Here is a 14,685-nt window from a genome sequence, read left to right on the forward strand (position 1 = left end):
TGTGCATGCATCTGGCTGGGCTAATGCCCTTAAGATCACTTATGGACCATCCAAGAGCTGTCTTGTGTGTCCTCAGCACTTGAATTAGTGCTTCCTCTTCCTGTGGCTCTAAGGTAGAGCTTATGATTACAAGAAAAGTGTCACCTTCTCCCAGAAATGCATATTTGGTGCACGAAATTGTGATCACTACAACTTCGCACAACTAACCAGCAAGTGTACTAGGTCGTCCAAGTAATAAACCTTACGCGAGTAAGGGTCGATCCCACAGAGATTGTTGGTATGAAGCAAGCTAGGGTCATCTTGTAAATCTTAGTCAGGCAAACTCAAATGGATATGGGTAATATACGAATAAAACATAAAGATAAAGATAGAGATACTTATGCAATTCATTGGTGGGAATTTCAGATAAGCGAATGGAGATGCTTGGTCCCTTCCGTCTCTCTGCTTTCCTATTGTCTTCATCCAATCCTTCTTACTCCTTTCCATGGCAAGCTTATGCAAGGGTTTCACCGTTGTCAGTGGCTACCTCCCATCCTCTCAGTGGAAATGTTCAACGCACCCTGTCACAGCACGGCTATCCATCTGTCGGTTCTCAATCAGGCCGGAATAGAATCCAGTGATTCTTTTGCGTCTGTCACTAACGCCCCGCCCTCAGGAGTTTGAAGCTCGTCACAGTCATTCAATCATTGGATCCTACTCAGAATACCACAGACAAGGTTAGACCTTCCGGATTCTCTTGAATGCCGCCATCAGTTCTAGCCTATACCACGAAGACTCTGATCTCACGGAATGGCTGGCTCGGTTGTCAGGCGAGCGCTCAGTTGTCAGGCGATCAACCATGCATCGTGTATCAAGTATCCAAGAGATATTCACCCAATCTAAGGTAGAACGGAGGTGGTTGTCAGGCACACGTTCATAGGTGAGAATGATGATGAGTGTCACGGATCATCACATTCATCAAGTTGAAGAACAAGTGATATCTTAGAACAAGAACAAGCGGAATTGAATAGAAGAACAATAGTAATTGCATTAATACTCGAGGTACAGCAGAGCTCCACACCTTAATCTATGGCGTGTAGAAACTCCACCATTGAAAATACATAAGAACAAGGTCTAGGCATGGCCGAATGGCCAGCCTCCCAATGATCTAAGAACTAGATGTCCAAAGATGAAAATACAATAGTAAAAGGTCCTACTTATAGAGAACTAGTAGCCTAGGGTGTACAGAGATGAGTAAATGACATAAAAATCCACTTCCGGGCCCACTTGGTGTGTGCTTGGGCTGAGCATTAAAGCATTTTCGTGTAGAGACTCTTCTTGGAGTTAAACGCCAGCTTTTATGCCTGTTTGGGCGTTTAACTCCCATCCTTGTGCCAGTTCCGGCGTTTAACGCTGGGAATTCTGAGGGTGACTTTGAACGCCAGTTTGGGCCATCAAATCTTAGGCAAAGTATGGACTATCATATATTGCTGGAAAGCCCAGGATGTCTACTTTCCAAAGCCGTTAAGAGCGCGCCAATTGGGCTTCTGTAGCTCCAGAAAATCCACTTCGAGTGTAGGGAGGTCAGAATCCAACAGCATCTGCAGTCCTTTTTAGTCTCTGAATCAGATTTTTGCTCAGGTCCCTCAATTTCAGCCAGAAAATACCTGAAATCACAGAAAAACACACAAACTCATAGTAAAGTCCAGAAAAGTGAATTTTAACTAAAAACTAATAAAAATATACTAAAAACTAACTAGATCATACTAAAAACATACTAAAAACAATGCCAAAAAGCGTACAAATTATCCGCTCATCACAACACCAAACTTAAATTGTTGCTTGTCCTCAAGCAACTGAAAATCAAACAAGATAAAAAGAAGAGAATATACTATGGACTCCAAATTATCAATGAAACTTAGCTCTAATTAGATGAGCGGGACTAGTAGCTTTTTGCCTCTGAACAGTTTTGGCATCTCACTTTATCCTTTGAAATTCAGAATGATTGGCTTCTTTAGGAACTCAGAATCCAAATAGTGTCATTGATTCTCCTAGTTAAGTATGATGATTCTTGAACACAGCTACTTATTGAGTCTTGGCCGTGGCCCAAAGCACTCTGTCTTCCAGTATTACCACCGGATACATACATGCCACAGACATATAATTGGGTGAACCTTTTCAGATTGTGACTCAGCTTTGCTAGAGTCTCCAATTAGAGGTGTCCAGGGTTCTTAAGCACACTCTTTTTGCCTTGGATCACAACTTTATTTCTTTTCTTTTTCTTTCTTTCTCTTTCTCTTTTTTTTTTTCGTTTTCTTTTCTCCTTTTTTTTCGCTTTTTTCTCCTTCTCTCTTTTTTTTTGTATTCACTGCTTTTTCTTGCTTCAAGAATCATTTTTATGATTTTTTAGATCCTCAGTAACATGTCTCTTTTTTCATCATTCTTTCAAGAGCCAACATTCATGAACCACAAATTCAAAAGACATATGCACTGTTCAAGCATACATTCAGAAAACAAAAAGTATTGTCACCACATCAAAATAATTAAGCTAGTTTTAAAGATGAATTCGAAATCTTGTACTTCTTGTTCTTTTGTAATAAAAACATTTTTCATTTAAGAGAGGTGATGGATTCATAGGACATTCATAACTTTAAGGCATAGACACTAAGACACTAATGATCACAAGACACAAACATAGATAAACATAAGCACTAAAATTCGAAAAACAGAAAAATAAAGAACAAGGAAATTAAAGAACGGGTCCACCTTAGTGATGGCGGCTTGTTCTTCCTCTTGAAGATCCTATGGAGTGCTTGAGCTCCTCAATGTCTCTTCCTTGTCTTTGTTGCTCCTCTCTCATGATTCTTTGATCTTCTCTAATTTCATGGAGGAGAATGGAATGTTCTTGGTGCTCCACCCTTAGTTGTCCCATGTTGGAACTCAATTCTCCTAGGGAGGTGTTTAGTTGCTCCCAATAGTTTTGTGGAGGAAAGTGCATCCCTTGAGGAATCTCAGGGATCTCATGATGAGTGGGATCTCTTGTGTGCTCCATCCTTTTCTTAGTGATGGGCTTGTCCTCATCAATGGGGATGTCTCCCTCTATGTCAACTCCAACTGAATAACAGAGGTGACAAATGAGATGAGGAAAGGCTAACCTTGCCAAGGTAGAGGACTTGTCCGCCACCTTATAAAGTTCTTGGGATATAACCTCATGAACTTCTATTTCTTCTCCAATCATGATGCTATGAATCATGATAGCCCGGTCTATAGTAACTTCGGACCGGTTGCTAGTGGGAATGATTGAGCGTTGGATAAACTCCAACCATCCCCTAGCCACGGGTTTGAGGTCATGCCTTCTCAATTGAACCGGCTTTTCTCTTGAATCTCTCTTCCATTGGGCGCCCTCTTCACAAATGACTGTGAGGACTTGGTCCAACCTTTGATCAAAGTTGACCCTTCTAGTGTAAGGGTGTTCATCTCCTTGCATCATGGGCAAGTTGAATGCCAACCTTACATTTTCCGGACTAAAATCCAAGTATTTCCCCCGAACCATAGTAAGCCAATTCTTTGGGTCCGGGTTCACACTTTGATCATGGTTCTTGGTGATCCATGCATTGGCATAGAACTCTTGAACCATTAAGATTCCGACTTGTTGAATAGGGTTGGTAAGAACTTCCCAACCTCTCCTTCGGATCTCATGTCGGATCTCCGGATATTCACTCTTTTTGAGTTTAAAAGGGACCTCGGGGATCACCTTCTTCAAGGCCACAACTTCATAGAAGTGGTCTTGATGCACCCTTGAGATGAATCTCTCCATCTCCCATGACTCGGAGGTGGAAGCTTTTGCCTTCCCTTTCCTCTTTCTAGAGGTTTCTCCGGCCTTGGATGCCATAAATGGTTATGGAAAAACAAAAAGCAATGCTTTTACCACACCAAACTTAAAAGGTTTGCTCGTCCTCGAGCAAAAGAAGAAAGAAGAGAGTAGAAGAAGAAGAAATGAGAAAGAAGGGAATGGCTTTGTGTTCGGCCAAAAAGGGGGAGAAGTGGTGTTTAGGTTGTGTGAAAATGAAGGAGTGAAGATGGGTTTATATAGGAGTGGGGGGAGGGTTATGGTTCGGTCATGTATGGGTGGGTTTGGGAGGGAAAGTGGTTTGAATTTGAATGGTGGGGTAGGTGGGGTTTTATGAAGGATGGATGTGAGTGGTGAAGAGAAAGATGGGATTTGATAGGTGAAGGGTTTTTGGGGAGAGGTGTTGAGGTGATTGGTGAATGGGTGAAGAAGAGAGAGAGTGGTAGGGTAGGTGGGGATCCTGTGGGGTCCACAGTTCCTTAGGTGTCAAGGAAAAGTCATCCCTGCACCAAATGGCATGTAAAAATGCATTTTGAGCCAATTCTGGCGTTAAACGCCGGGCTGGTGCCCATTTCTAGCGTTTAACGCCAAGTGCTTGCCCTTTTCTGGCGTTTAACGCCAATCTGGTGCCCCTTTCTGGCGTTAAACACCCAGAATGGTGCCAGACTGGGCGTTAAACGCCCAACTACTAGCCTTACTGGCGTTTAAACGCCAGTAGGTTCTTCCTCCAGGGTGTGCTGTTTTTCTTCCTGTTTTTCTTTCTGTTTTTGCTTTTTCAATTGATTTTGTGACTTCTCATGATCATCAACCTACAGAAAACATAAAATAACAAAAGAGAATAGATAAAATATAACATTGGGTTGCCTCCCAACAAGCGCTTCTTTAATGTCAGTAGCTTGACAGAGGACTCTCATGGAGCCTCACAGGTGCTCAGAGCAATGTTGGAACCTCCCAACACCAAACTTAGAGTTTGAATGTGGGGGTTCAACACCAAACTTAGAAGTTGGTTGTGGCCTCCCAACACCAAACTTAGAGTTTGACTGTGGGGGCTCTGTTTGGCTCTGTTTTGAGAGAAGCTCTTCATTCTTCCTCTCCATGATGATAGAGGGATATCCTTGAGCCTCAAACACCAAGGATTCTTCATTCACTTGAATGATCAATTTTCCTCTATCAACATCAATCACAGCCTTTGCTGTGGCTAGGAAGGGTCTGCCAAGGATGATGGATTCATCCATGCACTTCCCAGTCTCTAGGACTATGAAATCAGCAGGGATGTAATGGTCTTCAACTTTTACCAGAACATCCTCCACAAGTCCATAAGCTTGTTTTCTTGAGTTGTCTGCCATCTCTAGTGAGATTTTTGCAGCTTGCACCTCAAAGATCCTTAGCTTCTCCATTACAGAGAGAGGCATGAGGTTTACACTTGACCCTAAGTCACACAAGGCCTTCTTGAAGGTCATGGTGCCTATGGTACAAGGTATTGAGAACTTCCCAGGATCCTGTCTCTTTTGAGGTAATTTCTGCCTAGACAAGTCATCCAGTTTTTTGGTGAGCAAAGGGGGTTCATCTTCCCAAGTCTCATTTTCAAATAACTTGTCATTTAGCTTCATGATTGCTCCAAGGTATTTAGCAACTTGCTCTTCAGTGACATACTCATCCTCTTCAGAGGAAGAATACTCATCAGAGCTCATGAATGGCAGAAGTAAGTCCAATGGAACCTCTATGGTCTCATTTTGAGCCTCAGATTCCCATGGTTCCTCATTGGGGAACTCATTGGAGGCCAGTGGACGTCCATTGAGGTCTTCCTCAGTGGCGTTCACTGCCTCTTCCTCCTCTCCAAATTTGGCCATGTTGATGGCTTTGCACTCTCCTTTTGGATTTTCTTCTGTATTGCTTGGAAGAGTACTAGGAGGGAGTTCAGTAATTTTCTTGCTCAGTTGACCCACTTGTGCCTCCAAATTTCTAATGGAGGACCTTGTTTCAGTTATGAAACTTTGAGTGGTTTTGATTAGATCAGAGACCATGGTTGCTAAGTCAGAGGTATTCTGCTTAGAACTCTCTGTCTGTTGCTGAGAAGATGATGGAAAAGGCTTGCTATTGCTAAACCTGTTTCTTCCACCATTATTGTTGTTGAAACCTTGTTGAGGTCTCTGTTGATCCTTCCATGAGAGATTTGGATGATTTCTCCATGAAGGATTATAGGTGTTTCCATAGGGTTCTCCCATGTAATTCACCTCTTCTATTGAAGGGTTCTCAGGATCATAAGCTTCTTCTTCAGATGAAGCTTCCTTAGTACTGCTTGGTGCATTTTGCATTCCAGACAGACTTTGAGAAATCATATTGACTTGTTGAGTCAATATTTTATTCTGAGCCAGTATGACATTCAGAGTGTCAATCTCAAGAACTCCTTTCTTCTGATTGGTCCCATTGTTCACAGGATTCCTTTCAGAAGTGTACATGAATTGGTTATTTGCAACCATTTCAATCAGCTCTTGAGCTTCTGTAGGCGTCTTCTTCAGATGAAGAGATCCTCCAGCAGAGCTATCCAAAGACATCTTGGATAGTTCAGAGAGACCATCATAGAAAATTCCAATGATGCTCCATTCAGAAAGCATATCAGTGGGACACTTTCTGATTAATTGTTTGTATCTTTCCCAAGCTTCATAGAGGGATTCTCCTTCCTTCTGTCTGAAGGTTTGGACTTCCACTCTAAGCTTACTCAATTTTTGAGGTGGAAAGAACTTTGCCAAGAAGGCATTAACTAGCTTTTCCCAAGAGTTCAGGCTTTCCTTAGGTTGTGAGTCCAACCATGTCCTAGCTCTGTCTCTTACAGCAAAAGGGAATAGCATAAGTCTGTAGACCTCAGGGTCAACCCCATTAGTCTTGACAGTGTCACAGATTTGCAAGAGTTCAGCTAAAAACTGATGAGGATCTTCCAATGGAAGTCCATGGACTTTGCAATTCTGTTGCATTAGAGAAACTAATTGAGGCTTAAGCTCAAAGTTGTTTGCTCCAATGGCAGGGATAGAGATGCTTCTCCCATAGAAATCGGGAGTAGGTGCAGTAAAGTCACCCAGCACCTTCCTTGCATTGTTGGCATTGTTGTTGTTTTCGGCTGCCATGTGTTCTTCTTCTTTGAAGATTTCTGTTAGGTCCTCTACAGAGAATTGTGCTTTAGCTTCTCTTAGTTTTCGCTTCAAGGTCCTTTCAGGTTCAGGATCAGCCTCAAATGCTTTTGTCCTTGCTCCTGCTCATAAGAAAGAGAAGAGAACAAGAAAATGTGGAATCCTCTATGTCACAGTATAGAGATTCCTTGAGGTGTCAGAGGAAAAGAAAAATAGAAGGCAGAAGTAGAAAATTCGAACATATCAAAGAAGATGGAGTTCGAATTTTGCCTTAAGGAATAGTGTTAGTCCATAAATAGAAGGATGTGAGAAGAGGGGAAGTAATTTTTGAAAATCAAGTAAAAGATTTTGAAAACATTTTGAAAAACACTAATTGATTTTCGAAAATAAAAGTGGGAAAGAAATCAAGTGATTTTTGAAAAAGAATTTGAAATTAGAAATAAAAAATATTTGATTGAAAGTTATTTTGAAAAAGATGTGGTTAAGAAGATATGATTGGTTTTAAAAAGATGTGATTGAGAAGATATGATTTGAAAAACATTTTTTTAAAAAAAAAATTGATTTTGAAAATTAATGACTTGGCTATCAAGAAAAGATATGATTCAAACATTAAACCTTTCTCAACAGAAAAGGCAACAAACTTGAAATGTTGAATCAAATCATTAATTGATAGCAAGTATCTTTGAAAATAGAAAGAAATTGAATTTGAAAAAGATTTGATTGAAAAGATATGATTTGAAAAAGATTTGATTTTGAAAAGATTTTGAAAACTTGAAAAAAATTTGCATTGAAAACAAAATCTTCCCTCTTGTGCCATCCTGGCGTTAAACGCCCAGAATGGAGCACATTCTGGCATTTAACGCCCAAAACTCTACCCTTTTGGGCGTTAAATGCCCAGCCAGGCACCCTGGCTGGCGTTTAAACGCCAGTCTGTCCTTCTTCACTGGGCGTTTTGAACGCCCAGCTTTTTCTGTGTAATTCCTCTGCTGCATGTTCTGAATCTTCAGTTCCCTGTACTATTGACTTGAAAATAGAACCAAGATCAAATAAACAATGCATGCAAGACACCAAACTTAAAATAAGACACTAGACTCAAACAAGAAACATAAAATCTTTTTGGTTTTTTTTTTTGATTTTGTAAAATTTTTTTTGTGCTTTTTTTTCGAAAATTAAGTTTGAAAAGAAAATAAAGATATCAAAATTCTTAATGAGAATCCCAGGAATCATGCAATGTTAGTCTAAAGCTTCAGTCTAAAGGAATTAGACATGGCTGAACAGCTTCAGCAGGACATTGCATTCAAGAGCTAAATTGATGAAAATCAATCAGCTTTGGTGATGATAAGAACATCACCTTGAAACACTAGAATTCATTCTTAAGAACTCTGAAGAAAAATACCTAATCTAAGCAACAAGATGAGCCGTCAGTTGTCCAAACTCGAACAATCCCCGGCAATGGCGCCAAAAACTTGGTGCACGAAATTATGATCACTACAACTTCGCACAACTAACCAGCAAGTGTACTGGGTCGTCCAAGTAATAAACCTTATGCGAGTAAGGGTCGATCCCACAGAGATTGTTGGTATGAAGCAAGCTAGGGTCATCTTGTAAATCTTAGTCAGGCAAACTCAATTGGATATGGGTAATATACGAATAAAACATAAAGATAAAGATAGAGATACTTATGCAATTCATTAGTGGAAATTTCAGATAAGCGAATGGAGATGCTTGGTCCCTTCCGTCTCTCTGCTTTCCTACTGTCTTCATCCAATCCTTCTTACTCCTTTCCATGGCAAGCTTATGCAAGGGTTTCACCGTTGTCAGTGGCTACCTCCCATCCTCTCAGTGGAAATATTCAACGCACCCTGTCACGGCACGGCTATCCATCTGTCGGTTCTCAATCAGGCCGGAATAGAATCCAGTGATTCTTTTGCATCTGTCACTAACGCCCCGCCCTCAGGAGTTTGAAGCTCGTCACAGTCATTCAATCATTGAATCCTACTCAGAATACCACAGACAAGGTTAGACCTTCCGGATTCTCTTGAATGCCGCCATCAGTTCTAGCCTATACCACGAAGACTCTGATCTCACGGAATGGCTGGCTCGGTTGTCAGGCGAGCGCTCGGTTGTCAGGCGATCAACCATGCATCGTGTATCAAGAATCCAAGAGATATTCACCCAATCTAAGGTAGAACGGAGGTGGTTGTCAGGCACACGTTCATAGGTGAGAATGATGATGAGTGTCACGGATCATCACATTCATCAAGTTGAAGAACAAGTGATATCTTAGAACAAGAACAAGCGGAATTGAATAGAAGAACAATAGTAATTGCATTAATACTCGAGGTACAGCAGAGCTCCACACCTTAATCTATGGTGTGTAGAAACTCCACCGTTGAAAATACATAAGAACAAGGTCTAGGCATGGCCGAATGGCCAGCCTCCCAATGATCTAAGAACTAGATGTCCAAAGATGAAAATACAATAGTAAAAGGTCCTACTTATAGAGAACTAGTAGCCTAGGGTGTACAGAGATGAGTAAATGACATAAAAATCCACTTCCGGGCCCACTTGGTGTGTGCTTGGGCTGAGCATTGAAGCATTTTCGTGTAGAGACTCTTCTTGGAGTTAAACGCCAGCTTTTATGCCAGTTTGGGCGTTTAACTCCCATCCTTGTGCCAGTTCCGGCGTTTAACGCTGGGAATTCTGAGGGTGACTTTGAACGCCGGTTTGGGCCATCAAATCTTGGGCAAAGTATGGACTATCATATATTGCTGGAAAGCCCAGGATGTCTACTTTCCAACTCCATTGAGAGCGCGCCAATTGGGTTTCTGTAGCTCCAGAAAATCCACTTCGAGTGCAGGGAGGTCAGAATCCAATAGCATCTGCAGTCCTTTTTAGTCTCTGAATCAGATTTTTGCTCAGGTCCCTCAATTTCAACCAGAAAATATCTGAAATCATAGAAAAACACACAAACTCATAGTAAATTCCAGAAAAGTGAATTTTAACTAAAAACTAATAAAAATATACTAAAATCTAACTAGATCATACTAAAAACATACTAAAAACAATGCCAAAAAGCGTACAAATTATCCGCTCATCAATATTTCAGGGATGGTGGTAATGGTTTGAGCTCGGATTTAGGAGGTTTCTCCTCTTCCTGAGGGATTTTCAGAGGTTCTATTATTCTCTGTGGTTTCTCCAGATCAGGCTGAACATCTTTAAAGATATCCTCCAACTCTGATTCGAGACTCTCATTCATATTGACCTCTTCCACTAGAGAGTCAATAGTATCAATGCTCATGCAGTCGTTTGGGGTGTCTAGATGCTGCATAGCTTTGACAACATTCAACTTAAACTCGTCCTCATTGACTCTCAGGGTTAATTTCCCTTTTTGGACGTCAATGAGGGTTCGTCCAGTTGCTAGGAAGGGTGTTCCTAGAATGAGAGTTGCACTCTTGTGCTCCTCCATTTCCAGCACCACAAAGTCAGTGAGAAAGGTAAATGGCCCAACCTTGACAATCATGTCTCAAACCAAGCTTTCTGATAGTAGATGCAGGTATTAGGTTGATACTTGCCCCAAGGTCACATAGAGCTTGCTTGGCACAAGTACCCTCTAATGTGCATGGTATCATTTTGGGCGTTCAACGCCAACTCCCTGCCTGTTTCTGGCATTTGAACGCCAGAACTGAGCATGGGTTGGGCGTTTGACACCAGTTCTCCACTCTTTTCTGGCGTTTAAGCACCAGAATTATTACTATCTGGGCTCTTACTATCCTCAGAGGGATTTTGGGTAGTAGTTTGTTCATTTCTTGGCTTCCTGCTGCCTTGAAGTGGGGTATTTAATGTTTTTCCACTTCTTAATTGAACTGCTTGGCACTCTTTTGTTATTTGTTTTGATAACTGCTGTTCTGTTTGCTTCAACTGCACTTCCATATTCATATTAGCCATTCTTGTGTCTTGTAGTATCTCCTTGAATTCGGCTAACTGTTTTGTTATAAAATCTAATTGCTGATTGAATTCAGTAACTTGTTCTGTAGGACTGAGTTCAGCAGTTACTGTTTTAGCCTATTCTTTCATGGAAGGTTCACTACTTAGGTACAGATGCTGATTTCTGACAACTGTATCAATGAGCTCTTGAGCTTCTTCAATTGTCTTTCTTATGTGTATTGATCCACCAGCTGAGTGGTCTAGAGAAATCTGAGCTTTCTCTGTAAGCCCATAATAGAAGATGTCTAACTGCACCCACTCTGAGAACATTTCAGAGGGGCATTTTCTTGGCATCTCTCTGTATCTCTCTCAGGCATCATAAAGGGATTCATTATCTCCTTGTTTAAAGCCTTGGATGCTTAGCCTTAGCTGTATCATCCGTTTTGGAGGAAAGTATTGATTCAAGAATTTTTCTGATATCTGTTCCCATGTCCTTATGCTAGCCTTAGGTTGGTTATTTAACCACCTCTTAGCTTGGTCTTTTACAGCAAATGGAAACAGTAACAATCTGTAGACATCCTGATCTACTTCTTTATCATGTACTGTGTTAGCAATTTGTAAAAACTGTGCCAAAAACTCTGTAGGTTCTTCCTGTAGAATACCGGAATACTGGCAACTTTGCTGCACCATGATAATGAGCTGAGGATTCAACTCAAAACTACTGACTCCGATGGAGGGTATACAGATACTACTCCCATATGAAGCAGTAGAGGGGTTAGCATATGACCCTAGAGTCCTTCTGGACTGTTCATTTCCACTTAGGTCTATGATGGAGAAAGAGAGATGATGTGGATTTATTTTATTTATTTTATTATATAAAAAAAGATTTTCGAAATAATAATAATAAAATAAAATAAAATAAAAACTACAATAAAAATAAAAATAAAAAATTTAAAAATATTTAAAAAAAGATTTTCGAAAAAGTGAGGAGAGAGAAAGTAGTTAGGATATTTTTGAAAAAGATATGATTTGAAAAAAATTTGACCAAGTCAACCCAAGGAATTCGAAAATTATGAGAAATTAAAGGAAAATATATTTTTTATTTTTGAAATTTATGAAGAAAGAGAAAAACACACAAAAGACACAAGACTTAAAATTTTTAGATCTAATGCTCCTTGTTTTTCGAAAATTTTGGAAGAAAAACACCAAGGAACACCAAACTTAAAAATTTTAAGATCAAAACACAAAGAAGACTCAAGAACACTTTGAAGACTCACAAGAACAACAAGAACAAAAGAAAGAACACCAAACTTAAAATTTTTAGAAAACCAAAAATAAATTTTTGAAAACTAAAGAAAAATTAACAAGAAAACACCAAACTTAAAATTTGGCACAAGATTTAATCAAAGAAAAATTATTTTTGAAAAAGATTTTAAAAAGGAAAACTCAAAGGGGTAACTATTCCTAAGAAAATAGACACATTCAAAAAATGCATGAACTAAACAGAGAAAAACTATTTTTTTTTGAAAAATTGAAGGAACACAAAAAGCATGCAATTGATACCAAACTTAAATCAAGAAACTGGACTCAAAGAAAAACTAACAATTAATGAGGAAAAATAATATTTTTGAAGAAATTTTTTTTCAAAGGAATAATAAAAGATGCAATTATAGTGACTCTAAACTAAAAAAGACAAATTTTTCCTAATTTAAGTAACAAGATAAACCGTCAGTTGTTCAAACTCAAACAATCCCCGGCAACGGCGCCAAAAACATGGTGCACGAAAATTACACTCACACTATGTAATTCCACACAACTAACCAGCAAGTGTACTGGGTCGTCCAAGTAATACCTTACGTGAGTAAGGGTCGATCCCATGGAGATTGCCGGCTTGAAGCAAGCTATGGTTATCTTATTTTTCTTAGTCAGGATATCAATACGATTCTTTAATTTTAATTGTAAAAAGTGAAAGTGTATAAAATGAGTAAGTGTTACGCAATAATGGAGAATATGTTGGAGTTTTGGAGATGCTTTGTCTTCTAAATATCTGCTTTCCCCCTGTCTTCTTCTTCACGCACGCAGTTCCTCCCATGGCAAGCTGTGTGTTGGTGGATCACCGTTGTCAATGGCTACCATCCGTCCTCTCAGTAAAAATGGTCCAGTGCGCTGTCACCGCACGGCTAATCATCTGTCAGTTCTCGATCATGTCGGAATATGATCCATTGATCCTTTTGCGTCTGTCACTACGCCCAACACTCGCGAGTTTGAAGCTCGTCACAGTCATCCAATCCTTAAATCCTACTCGGAATACCACAGACAAGGTTTATACCTTCCAGATTCTCGAGGATGCTGCCAATGGATTCTAGCCTATACCACGAAGATTCTGATTAAGGAATCCAAGAGATATATATTCAATCTAATGTAGAACGGAGGTGGTTGTCAGGCACATGTTCTTAGGTTGCGAATGGTGATGAGTGTCACGGATCATCACATTCATCACGGTTAAGTACAAATAAATATCTTAGATAGAAACAGGCGTGTTTGAATGGAAAACAGAAGTAATTGCATTAACTCATCGAGACACAGCAGAGCTCCTCACCCCCAACAATGGAGTTTAGAGACTCATGCCGTCAAAGAGTACAAAGTTTAGATCTAAAAATGTCATGAGATACAAAATAAATCTCTAAAAGTTGTTTAAATACTAAACTAGTAATCTAGGTTTACAGAAAATGAGTAAACTAAGATAGCTAGTGCAGAAATCCACTTCTAGGGCCCACTTGGTGTGTGTTGGGGCTGAGACTTGAGCTTCTCACGTGCCTGGGCTGTTTCTGGAGTTAAACGTCAGGTTGTAACCTGTTTTGGTCGTTTAACTCCAACTGGTAACCTATTTCTGGCGTTTAACGCCAGAATGCAACATGGAACTGGCGTTAAATGCCAGTTTATGTCGTTTATCTTCGCGCAAAGTATAGACTATTATATATTGCTGGAAATCCCTAGATGTCTACTTTCCAAGCCAATTGAGAGCGCACCAATTGGACTTCTATAGCTCCAAAAAATCCATTCCGAGTGCAAGGAGGTCAGAATCCAATAGCATCAGCAGTCCATTTTCAGCCTGAATCAGATTTTTGCTCAGCTCCCTCAATTTCAGCCAGAAAATATCTGAAATCACAAAAAAATACACAAACTCATAGTAAAGTCCAGAAATATGAATTTTGCCTAAAAACTAATAAAAATATACTAAAAACTAACTAAAACATACTAAAAACTATATGAAATTACCCCCAAAAAGCGTATAAAATATTCGCTCATCAATCATGCAGCAAACAAAGCAAAATAGCAGAAAGCCGAAACATAACATAGAAAAAGAGGGGATGAATAAAAATGAAAGGAACTCAACTACCTTAGTTATCCTAGCGGTCGCTTTATTCTTCAGGTTGTGTTCCTCAATGAAGATGATTCGCCTCCCTTGTGTGCCAGAAAACCAATAAGCGCAGCGTCAACACTAAACTTAAAGGTTTGCTTGTCCTCAAGCAAAGAAGAACTGAAAATAGAAGAGACAAATGATGAGGAAAGAAAAAAAATAAAAGGATAAAAGAATAAGATAGAATTAGGGTTGGGGGAGAGAGAGAAAGAAAACTAGGCGGCGCAAGCGACGCGTACGCGTACGGCACGCGTTCGCGTAGGTTGCGCATTTTTCATAATGACGCGTTAGCGTCAGGCACGCGATCGTGTGCCCTGGGTTTTGTGAGATTCGCGCAAAACCAGCCGCGCGCCCGCACGACTTTCTGTTCGCATAGCTTGGGT

The 14,685-nt window shown here is 40.0% G+C and overlaps 1 non-coding gene across 1 annotated transcript; it reads left to right on the forward strand.

The window, feature by feature from the left end:
* The first annotated feature begins 6,438 nt into the window (after positions 1 to 6,438).
* LOC112700457 (small nucleolar RNA R71) lies at positions 6,439 to 6,546 on the forward strand. Its single transcript, XR_003153365.1, has one exon. It is a non-coding gene; the product is annotated as a small nucleolar RNA R71 (small nucleolar RNA).
* Positions 6,547 to 14,685: the final 8,139 nt, after the last annotated feature.

This window comes from Arachis hypogaea, chromosome 6 (assembly GCF_003086295.3).
Source record: "Arachis hypogaea cultivar Tifrunner chromosome 6, arahy.Tifrunner.gnm2.J5K5, whole genome shotgun sequence".
Classification (NCBI taxonomy): domain Eukaryota; kingdom Viridiplantae; phylum Streptophyta; class Magnoliopsida; order Fabales; family Fabaceae; genus Arachis; species Arachis hypogaea.